Genomic DNA, 12,593 nt, shown 5'->3' with positions numbered 1-12,593 from the left:
AAAAAAAGAAAGGTTTTTTTTTTACATCAATCCATTTATTTCAATCAAAATTATTTTAAAAGAAAGCTTTATATCAACACTTAAAAAGAAAGCCACTAGTATAGTCTGCCATAAATAGAAAGTAACCAAAAAGGTAAAGATAAGATAACAAAAACAATGTCATTCAAACCGAGGTGGTTATTGCTGCTTGCCAAGACTCTGAGCTGAAAGGGAGAAGAGAATGGTATTGCAAGCCCAAGAACCCAAATATTCCTTGACACAGAGTAAATAAGTAAATTGTGGTATAGACATACAATGGAATACGAGATCAAACGCTACAAATCACAGAGAACGTTTAGGCCTGCTGTTACAGCATCAAGCTGGTGGCTAGAGGGTATTCGAAAATGGTGTGACAGGGCTGAAGGGTTCAATAAATTGGGGTTAATGCAAGGTGATACCGTATCTGAGAATGACAATGTGAAAGAGGCCACAAGAAGTCTTCCTGAGAATCTGTATAACGACAGGATGTTTCTCATTAAGTGAGCAATGGCCCTGACCAGGAGGCAGGAGATTTGCCTAAAGAGCATATCCTAAAATATGAGGAGGATAAATTCTACCTTGAACTTCTGAAAGAAGTTATTTGGGAAAGAAAAGAGAGAGAAAAATGGGCAAAGAAATAATCGTGGGGTTGAAATCTGTGGTTGCAGATGCTATCAGATATTTTTAAGAAGTTGGGTAAACCTGAAATGTATGATTTAGAACTACTGGAGCTGCAAATGTATTACTTTAAATAAATGTCTACTGTAATTATTTTTAAAAAATGTATGTTTATAGCTGATCCTACAACAGGGATGAATCTCACAAATGTGGAAGATAGCTCAGAAAAGACAGATGCAAAAGAGCACTAGAGGTAGGACAGCACTGCACTGACATAAAGTTCAAAACCAGGCAAAACTAATCTGTGCCAGAAGTCAGGACAGTGTCCATCCTAAAAGCAGCAATGCTTAGGCAGGGGCACAAATGGAACTTGTGGGGGCTGGCAAGGTGCTACTTCCTAATCCAGGTTCTGCAAACTGGCATACTTATTGTGTGTAATGTACCAAGCTGCACATTTAAGATCATACTTTTCTTAAGGTTTGTTACATGTCAAAGAAACGTTTGCTTAAAAAACATCCTCTCTGCAAGCACACACACTAGCAACAGACTCTTTCTCCTAGATGTAATCTAAAGATTCACTATCACACCTTAAGAAATGCTGCCCCAAGCCAGAGCAATGATGATAATAGAACACGTAATAGACTAACAGAGGGTCCCTATCTGCTTCCCCGAGGCTGAGTTGGTGACCTTCTCCTACACTTTCAGAGGACCACAGGGCTTACCTAGATCACAGCATCTATCTCTCTGTATTAAACGTGATTATTTCCTAGCCTGCTTCTATCAGACCCACTTCCTTGAGGGCAGGAACTAAAACTTCAACTGCAGGACCTTAGCACCTAACAGGGTATCTCACAGGGATGCTCCATAACTATCTGTGGAATGTATGAATGGATGAGGGTATGAATTCATCCTATGACATAAACTGTACTGAGCTGGCGGAGAGAATAAGGACATGCATCTGGCAATGGGGAGCAATTGCACATAAATCCTGACACTAGTATATTTACAAGTTTGAAGAGAAAGGGGGTCTGGGGCACTAATAATCAGCCTGAACCCCACTGGAGGACAACTGATATTACTTTGCTTTAAAACAGCCTTGAGTAGAACTGTACAGAGTCTGGTACTTTTTACTATTTAAAGGGCCCAAGGTGGTGCTAGAGCTGTAATATCAGTAATGAAAGCAAATGTGTGAGCTGCTTGGACCTATTAAAGATAAGTTATTTCAGGTGCATTCAGAATAAGTACAAATGGAGAGGTAAAGCCATTTCTTTTTTATCCTTGCTGGGGATGAGTCAGAGAAATAGGTATGTCTGAATTCTCCAGATAAAGCCCCAAATGCCTTTAAGCCACTAATTTACATTTTTTTTGTACCATAGGCAGAACCAATATTTTGTATGCATAAATGTGCCATACTTATTATTATCTAATGTTACCAAAGCCCCAACATCCTTAGAAAAGTACCTGGTGTTCAGTAGACATTCAATAATTGAAATGGATTCTATCAAGCCCAACCACTATCTGTGTGCCACTGAAAAATAAAAGAGAGAGAGAAAGGCACCTGAGTGGCTCAGTCAGTTAAGCGTCCAACTTCGGCTAGGGTCATGATCTCACAGTTTGTGAGTTCGAGCCCCACGTCAGGCTCTGTGCTGACAGCTCGGAGCCTGGAGCCTGCTTTGGATTCTGTCTCCTTCTCTCTCTGCCCCTCCCCACTTGTGCTCTTTCTCTCAAAAATAAACAAATGTAATAAATAAATAAATAAATAAATAAATAAGAGAGAGAGCTAAAGAAAGAAAAAGAAATGTAGAAGGGAGGGAGGGAAGGAGGGCATACAAGAAAGAGAGAGAAGACAGAAGAGAGACAGAGAGGTAGAAAGGTAAAGACATGGAGGAAAGGGAGAGAAGAGAAGGAAAAAGAAAATGAGGGAGAGAGAAAATAAACAGAGGAAGCAAAGTGTACATCAGAAATACAGTTAATTCGAACAAAACATTTTGGAGGTTATACTAAAGTGAAAATTAAAAAAAAATAACCAACAAAGTGAATTCTAAATGTATTCAATAATAAGAGATGGTATTATTAAATTAAAGCTAATGATGCTAACCCAGATCGAAAAGGGAAGGACAAATGATGATGGGATGTAATTACTTTATTGCCCTATATTATGGAAGTTTCTGCTTAGATATTCAGATCTCTGAAATGGCCTGAGCTACATGTAGCAAGAATCGAAAGAGCGACTAGACTGTGGAGAAATGCACCAGACTGGAAAGTCATCACCAATGGAGGGAGTTCATTTAACACCCTGTTCTTCAGACTTAGGAAAATATGAAATAAAAAGAAAGGTATTCATACCAAAAGACAAGCAAGAATGCCCATGTGTCTATATTTCATCTCAGGGATGATATAAAAATTACTGTCCAGGCTATCAGAAGTGTTCTTATAATTCATAATTCTATAAATTATTGTTATTCATTCATTGTAGATATCCTGCTGCTAACTTTTGAAAGGAACTTTCTTACTCTTACACATCATTTTACACAATAGTTGGGTATACAGGATAAATGCAACTAAAAGTGACTAAATACATGAGCTAGATGATATATGGTCATCTCTCAGTGGTAGACCGTATTACTATTTGCCCCAAATTCCCTCTTTAGCATATCCCTCCCTGAGGGTGAATTATATGTTACTACTCTGAAGTCAAGATGTTTCATTGTGCCTAATTGGAAGAAGGCAGAAGTGGCATCTATCTTTTCTAAGTAGAAGCTCTAGGGCCAGGATGCAAGTGCCAGGTTTCTTCTCCCACTGACACAACCATCAAAATGTTCCTGATAGAGGCTGCTCATCAACTTAGGTCCTACAGTAAATACAACATGAAGCAGAGCTGCAGCCCACCCCCAAAGAACATACAGTGTCCTTTCATTTTATAAGCCATTGAGATTATTGGGTGTCACAGAATAATTTACTGTGTCCTGAATGATGCAATGCCAAACAAAATAAGTGAAACAACAATGAAGACCAAATATATGAATGCATTAAATTGCCCAACTAAGAGCTATCAAACACACTCTATATGCAGCCTGTCCTCAGTTCTGAGTATGAATTATGAAGAAGACAAGGATTTTATCTTCAAGGACAAACAGATCAGAGTTCCAGAATCTCACAAGTAAGGAAGCAACATGGGCTTGAGAATTCTGGAGAGGAACTGCATAGAGAGAGTTGCATATTCAGTGGGACACTATCAGAGAGGCATCTTTGGAGGGGACATTCCTAGTAGAGTAGGTAGCATCACTCAAACACAGGCACAACTAAAAGGGAAACTTTGTGCAGGGGGAATAATGCAGATTTAGAAACAACCAGAGCTCGGTCAGGGGAAGGAAAAGACTTATAAACAAATTTAGGCATACAGAGGCAATGGGAAATTAATGGATGTTTTTAAACATAATGTAAGAATTTTTAAGTGCCTGTGAAAAGATAAACAGAGAAAAGACTGGGGGAATGAAAGTCAAGTCCACTTTTTTTTGTCTTAATATGATTTTATCAGGATTTTTGGTGTCATTAAAGTCAAAATGTCATCTTGTCAAAAGTATGTATTGAAGCAAATAACTTTCAATCTCATATTTCATAACCACTGACAATTTGTGCTTTATGAAATGAATGTCAGAGCACCCTGCCTACCATGAATACACAATATTTGTTCAGTGATAGCCAAAAAAAGATCATATAGAAATTTAAAAAGACAGCAACTAATGTCTACATAAGACCTAGAAACTACAGATTCTTAAAAATTTAATCTTTTAATTGATCAGTTGCTGGGAGTTAAAACCTAAGACTCAGAGCAGAATGACAAGTTAGGATATGGTACAGTTTTTTGGCTTGTTGTTGTTGTTTAATGGGTGGAGGTGACAATGTTAAGTATTCATTACACCCCATTTCCTTTTCCTTTTTCTGGGCACAGTGGAACACTTCTCAGCTTCCCTTGCAATTAGATTAAAGTCATGTGATAAAGGCATGTTTACTGGGAGCATGCCAGTATGTCCTTTTTAGTGTACTTGTTTTTGTTTACTTCTAGATCTACAAAGGAATTTATTCTCTTAACCAGCAATTCCCTAGACCTACTACTTACCAGCACTAACTTTCTAAAACTTCAAAAAACTATATTAGCAAAACATACAAGGGTGTAAGGAGCACTTAGCACTTTTAGGAGAACCATATAAAGAAAGACATCTAAACAAATGGAAATACCTTTAGAGGAACAAAAGACACCAGTCAAAAGAGTAAGGTTATTTTACTTCTAAATATCTTAGAGTATGATCTAATTCAAAATTTGTTAACTTTATGCTCATAAAATAGAAGAGCAGCAGCTTAATTTTAAGTGACTATATTTCTAAGCTCCAATGGAGTCTCTTGATGAAAAAGAAAATATGTTTGAGGATTCCTGAACCTTAGACTCACAAGTATTTATTGAACTCTAAGGACATATATGGTTCGCCTGTTTATCTTCAGAACAACCCTAGCTGATGTGCATACATTCCTGGCATTCCTTATTTACCTAAAAGGATATGGAATCTTAGAGAGAGAAAGTAACTTATTAATGCCACACAATGCAGAAAAGGCTAGAGATGGGATTGTAACCCAGGTCATCTGACTCCAGAAAGTATACTCTACAGTTTCTACCACCACCCTCCCTTGGGGGTTTGCTAAACTTGAAAACTCATTCCATTTAAACAGATGTGCCACTCTCTCTCAAATTAGTTTTTTTTTCAGCATAGGCTAAATAAGTGCCCAGAATATGATTTAATCAACAATTATAGCCTCTAATACTCCAGGTACACTCTTTGAATATTTAGAGATGTCTAAATCACCTCTTTAGTATAAAAAGTGTACCATGGAGTCACTCAGAGGCACTAAAACATGTTGGCAAAATATTTTGATGTCCAGAAACCAGGTAAACACAAAAGTAAAAACAATTAAAGTATTTAACTCCAAATGAGGTTGCAAGGTTGGCATGGCGGGGGGAGGGGGGAACACAAACAAAAAAGAGAATTTTGTAGTTCCAAACCTATGATTTTCAAGTTTCCTATTTAGGACCAAAGAGGAAAATGCAGGGACCATAAATCAGCTGCATATCACAAATCTTTAAGAAGCTACAACCACAACTTAAATAAATCCCTGCAAATGCTAATAGTTTATGTAATTTTTTTCCTGAGCCCATTTTCTCCAGAAAGGTTTGGAATACTACTCCCCATATCATGGTAGCCAAAGTCTCAGTTCTCATTTCTTGGAAAGATGGGAGAAAAACTCTTTGTTTGGAATGATCTTCCCCCATCTAAGTACCACAGACAATTAAGGCCCAGCCAGCTGCTGCAGATGTGACTATTTAAAAAATTGCTATAGATAATAGTCAAAGTATGGAAAGAGTCAAACGTCCATCGACTGATAAATGGATAAAGAAGATGTGGTATGCATATGTGTATACACACACACACACACACACACACACACACACACACACACACTGGAATATTACTCGGCTATCAAAAAGAATGAAATCTTGCCATTTGTAACAATGTGGATGGAACTAGAGTGTATTATGCTAAGTGAAATAAGTCAGAGAAAGATGAATATCATGATTTCACTCATGTGGAATTTAAGAAACAAAACAGATGAACTTAGGGGAAGGGAAGCAAAAATAAGATAAAAACAGAGAGGGAGACAAACCATAAGAAACTCCTAAATAGAAAGAACAAACTGAGGTTTGCAGGAGGGGTGCTGGGTGGATGGATGGGCTAAATGCGTGATGGGCACTAAGGACAGCACTTGTTGGGATGAGCACTGGATGTCATATGTAAGGGATGGATCACTAAATTCTACTCCTGAAATCATATTATACTATATGTTAACTAACTTGGATTTAAATTTTAAAAAATGAGGAAAATAAGTAAATAAATAAAATCTGTTATGAAACTCCCTCCTACCCCCAAAAAAAACAATTGCTGAATCCCATTTAGGAGGTGGTTATCGGAAAATGATTCATCAATGCCACCATTAGAAAGACATTGTGCTTTTTTTGGTCTTTGAATATAAACGTTCTGTGTTAAACTTTATGGAAAACTTTTTTTTTTTAAGTATCGTCAGTGATGGCATCTTCACTAGAATTTTACTACAATGTGAAACCTAAAATGCAAAGCATACATTGTGACTGGATTTTTATGTGTTTGAAGTCATTTTTTTTTTTCTGGATAAAAACATGTAAATACTCAAGGAGTACTCCCCTTGAATCCCACAGGATTTAATGAGAATTTATGCTGCAATAGACTTCCTCCTAATTTTATTCACTAAGAAAAGCAAACAAAGCAACAAAAAAAAAATCCTATTTCCTTTTACAGATTCAGCGTTAAAAAGGTCATAGTTAAAAGATCTTTACTCTTTATAAATTTTCCTTTTGAAAATTAAGTAAAAAGGATACTAGTACCTTTGTTAATGCTTGCCCAGAAGAAGGCTAGGTTCTTTGAAAACTTACAATGGACATCCCATGAAAAGACACACTTAAGATTAAAAATTCATATTTTTAATTAGAAGGGATTGCTATAATTGTTTGTAGGCTTGATAAAGGAGAATTTTTAGTAATTGAAAAACCAGTTTCTGTGACAAAAGTAAAGATGCTGACTGACATGATGGTGGAAAAAGTAGATAGAAGTAGACATGAATGGACAGAATCAATATGTTTTTACACCTGACACTGAAGAAGACCATAGCAGCTCTTCAAATCATGATTCACTATTGTGTCCAAAAATCACAATCAGTTGGAAAATGCACTCCAAGTAATTTTCATGACAAGTTTCTGAAGTGTGTGAGTGCTTTACCATCTTTTAATAAATCAGAATAAATTCAAAGTTATTTCTGTGTTATCATGGTCCTCGCTCACTTGTACACAAATAACCTTTTCTGAGTAGGAGGTAAAAAAGTACATTGCAACCTTATGTACCAACAGGGGTATATCTCTTTAATATACAGATATCAAAAAATATTATGTATTGTTTATCATTAAAAAAATGCTTAAGAATCATCAGAGGGAGGAGTCAGGTGATCAACAAGAAGACATGGAGTTTTAAGTATGAAAGGCATCAGTCGCTGTCATTACAGTCTCTTTGGCCTATGACAAGTCCATACCCATTCTTGGTCTAAGGAATATCCTTTATAAAACTATATATTCCAGGGGTGCCTGGGTAGCTCAGTCAGTTAAGTTTCTGACGCTTGATTTTGGCTCAGGTCAAGATATCATGGTTTCTGACTTCAAGCCCCACATCGGGCTCTGTGCTGATGGTGCAGAGATTGCTTAATATTCTTTCTCTCCCCTCTCTCTGTCCCTCCCCTGCTCGTGAACACACATACTCTCTCTCTAAAATTAAATAAACATAAAAACTATATATTCCAGGATTGGAAAACTATGGCCAGTGGGCCAAATCCGGACTGCCACCTGTTTTTGCAAATAAAGTTCTATTGGAACACGCCTACCTCCATTCGTTTTTATATCATCTATCGTTGCTTTCAAGCTATAACATCAGAGTTCAGTAGTTGCAACAGAGACTATACGGCCTGCAAACTCTAAAATATTTACTATATGGGTCTTTATAGAAAAAGATTGCCAACCCCTGAATTAGGTCATGAGGTCTGTAAGATTGTCAATTATTCCTATGCTATAACATGTCACTCTAAAGTTATTCACAGCCCCCCCCTACTTAAATATGAGATGGTACCCCCAAAGATGTAAAAAAAAAAACAGTAGAGCACTAGGATTATAATCATGTTTAACAGAATTCTTTGGAGTCCAACTGATCTCCTTTTAAATATTAGCTCTCCTATTGACCTCTATTCTGTTTTTCGGTAAAATGGGAGAACACATGTCATGGGATGTTGTAGGGCTTCAGTGAAATAAAATATGTAAAGGATTTGACATAGTGTATGACAAGAGTAAGTGTTCATTAAATACTAGCTTGTTGCTAATGTTAATAATGAGAAATCCTACATTATTATCACAGGGAGCTAGATGTCCAGGTCAAAGTAATAACTTCCTTCCTTATGCCTTCCTTCATGTAGATACTCTTTGATGGGAAAAGGGAACGGAGAGCCATTTATGCAGAACAGCATCAGTTATTCCCTTACCTCTGGATAAGATATTGCCTGTGTCTGACCCACACAACTCTCCTTCTTGGTCTACCACATAGTCATAGCCAGAGAAATTCCTCCTTATCTTTAGAAGTGAAATACTATGCACTTTCCTGCCTCAGTGACACCCAAATTGAGCACAAGGTAAGTTAGGGTGTCTAGAAACAGCCTAAGAGTTCTTAATGGTCCACAGCAAAGCTACTAAGAAAAAAAATATAGTGAAAATATTCATTGAAATCAATAATCCCCAAATCACATTAATGCAGTGTTCTGGGTAATAATATAAAACTTGATGCCTAAGGTACTCAAAGTTATCAGGCCCAGAGAGGCCATAACTTGGTCCCAAGTATCAGACTCCTATTTTGTTTTATGGTGCTCTGTACATGAGCTATAGAAACTACTTCTGAGAAAACCCTAACTTCCAAATCTCTGACTTCTGAATATATAAATCATATCAAACTACTATTTGCCTCCAACAGGAGTGAAAAATACAAAGAACAATGTCTACTATAAATTGCTTTTAAGGCAGTGATTTCTGATACAAATGATCTGGAACAGTACTTCTCAGAGTAGCAATGATAGAAGATCCTTTTTTTTTTCTTTCCTAATCTATTATGGACTGAACCTTTAAAAAATACAATAATAAACATAAGTTAATAGTAAAAATGAAATAAAAAAGATATACAAAATTAACAAAACTCTAGGTTATCATTTATTAAATTCAAGAGACACAAAAATGACTATCAAATTGCTCTAAAATTTTCTGGATTCTTTATTTCTGTGCAATCTTGTTGCAGACCAGGAACCAACAGTTGGCAGCCTCTCACTGCTCCATGCTCTACATCTGCATAGAGTAGACAGATCTAGAACTTCCTAGACTATGACAGTAACTTGAAATTGTCCAAAATAAGCCACTGTTGCAAAGATACCTTCCTCAAACCAATCACAGAGGCCACCAGGGAGGCAGGAATTAGGAGGACAGATAAAGAGGAAGGGCAAAAAAAGACTTTCTGGTTTAACTGCGTATCATGTATGATTTAGATTTTGCGCAATGAGCATGTAGTTACTACTTAGCTGCATTTAGAATTTTCAAAAATGCAATTTACAAACCAATTAAAGCACTTTAAGGTGGTATATTTTATTCAAGATTAACTAAATGAAATGGAGAAGGCGAGGACATAAGAGCAGGCTAAGCGAATGTTATAGGTTCTCAAAAAGCATATGTTGAATTAATGTCAGTTTTCATTTTCACTGAGCACACAGACTTGATGATAAGCTATATGGGTACAACAGTGAACAAGCCACAATACTTATTCTCATGGAATTCTAGTTCAGAGAGAGATATGTACAAATTCATTACATCCTTACAAAATCTATGCTAGAAATTCCTTCAGTATAGAGATAGGGAAAAGACAGAGTATGTCATCTTTCCCAGAGTGCAATTTCTTCATGGTATTGAGGATATGAGTATAGTTACTGAGAGATGATTAATTAGAAAGGTTGGTCATATCATCTGGCATACATTTCTCACAAGTTTGTGTCTAACACTTGTAACACCCAAATCAACATGCTCTGCCCCATAAATTGCCATCTCCATGCCTTAATTCCTGCTAACTTCTGCTCTTCAGATCACTGAATACATACAGAAATGGGGTTATCATGGATGATTTCCATGGAAATGCTTAGCGAGTACCATCTGATGCCCAGGCTTCTCCTATCTATCTTGACAGGAGCAAGCAAGATCATCATCAAGAATTGAAATCTTGATCTATACATCCCATTTTTAAGGTCCTGGGGCAAGAAAAACAGTCAAGTAGACCCTGTGAACTTCCCACTATAGTAGCTTTTGTGACATTCTCATAAAAAGGGTGATTTTGTTCATCAATCAGAAATATTGCCTGACCTATTATCCGCCTATGGCAGTGGCAGTAGAGACTTGTTAACAGCTTCAGAAAGATCAATTCAGGCTTTCCCAAACTACTCAGGAAGACAACTTCCTGTGCTCATCTACCTGGTATCAAGGAACAATTCTAGACAGTAAAAGAAAAGGAGCTCCTGTGTGCGATTCCACACAGAAAATCTAAGCAACGATTTCCTGCATTAGGATAAGGTGATTGTCCTACTTTATTTAAATTCACAAGGGCAGACACACTGTCATTCAAAGACTGGCAGAATCACCTTTCCTCCCCCCATGGATTCCTCATCTACTTGAATGAAGCATGTTAATGGGTCACCTCTGCAGTCACAAATTTGGCTCGTGATTAGAAGTTGAGAGACTCAGGAATTCACTTCACACTGCATATAGATATGACAGATGCTTTTCAATTCCTTTTTCGAATATTTGCTGCTAGTTCTTACTCCTATCTTTATGCATGCAATAGTATCCCTGGGGGAAATGGAATTTGGAGGTTCTTAATTATTAATAAGACAATTCATAAAACCATTTCTATATTACAGTTTGGCAAAATCACACAGTCTGGTGATTTCCTTCCACTACTATCACTACCTAATTATTTATATACAACTTCCAGACAGGGCTTCCTAAACCCCATGTCTAATTGCTTCAATAGCTACTTTAGAAATTGATAGCTCCTCAGTATCTACAAATTAAATATAAATACAAAACATTAGAATGCAGTACAGTATAATGGTTAACAGTTTAGCCTCCAGAGTCAGACTACTTACTTTTAAATCCACACCTCGCCCTTAATTGACTGTGACACTTAAGCAGGTTATTTTATGTCTCTGTTTTTTGTCTATAATGTAGGAAATTATAAAAATGTTTATTTTATGTATATAACACACGTATTATAAGAAATATGTGGGGGCGCCTGGGTGGCGCAGTCGGTTAAGCGTCCGACTTCAGCCAGGTCACGATCTCGCGGTCCGTGAGTTCGAGCCCCGCGTCAGGCTCTGGGCTGATGGCTCGGAGCCTGGAGCCTGTTTCTGATTCTGTGTCTCCCTCTCTCTCTGCCCCTCCCCCGCTCATGCTCTGTCTCTCTCTGTCCCAAAAATAAATAAACGTTGAAAAAAAAAAAATTTAAAAAAAAAAGAAATATGTGTATTAAATATTATACACATGTTAATATAAACATATAAGATATATTTAATACATACTATATAATAAATATATTAACAAATATATATAAATAGTATACAATAAATATATAATGCACAATATATCTTGCTTATTATATACAATGTCTGAAATATTTGTATTTGAATATAAACATACGTATATATGTGTGTTTATGTATACATATATGTGTGTGTGTATATATATATATACATACATATATATAAGATTTACATATATATCTTAACGTTCACTTAGAATACATTGCTGGGAACAGTGGTACCACACAGGGAATTTCAGCTACTTTAATTTTATAACCTTTGCATCTGGCATTCAGTGTGGTCCAACCAAACTCTTTTTGGCTTTATCTGTCATCCTTTCTTCACACATAGCCTAAATTCCATCCAGACTGTGTAATTACTATTCATGTAGTTTTCCAAACTTCCCAGCCACCATACATTTCTTCCTGCTGCCTGAGTTGTTAAAACCACTTTGCCCACAAATCTCATTCAGGATACCATCCTTAAGGTCACTTAAATATAACTTCTGGAAAGGTGCTCCTGGTCTTCAAACTCCCTCCTTAGAACATCTACTGAAGAATAGCAAGTGAGTTAACTTTGATTTACTGACCATGGCTCATGGAGACTCCACGGAGAAGAAAGCACAGATGAGACCTGAGAAATTAAGAGCATCATGGGGTGTTAGTGATGTCTGCCAG

At 36.8% G+C, this 12,593-nt stretch overlaps 1 pseudogene; it reads left to right on the top strand.

Moving 5' to 3' along the window:
- Positions 1-294: 294 nt before the first annotated feature.
- Positions 295-659, top strand: LOC124523361 (cytochrome b-c1 complex subunit 7-like; annotated as a pseudogene).
- The last annotated feature ends 11,934 nt before the right edge of the window (positions 660-12,593 follow it).

The sequence above is a fragment of the Lynx rufus genome, unplaced genomic scaffold, assembly GCF_022079265.1.
Source record: "Lynx rufus isolate CCGP_SWC_20201006 ecotype Redwood Valley unplaced genomic scaffold, mLynRuf1.p SCAF_4, whole genome shotgun sequence".
NCBI lineage: Eukaryota > Metazoa > Chordata > Mammalia > Carnivora > Felidae > Lynx > Lynx rufus.
The sequence above is the reverse complement of the archived record's forward strand: the minus strand, read 5'-3'. Positions and strand labels throughout refer to the sequence as shown.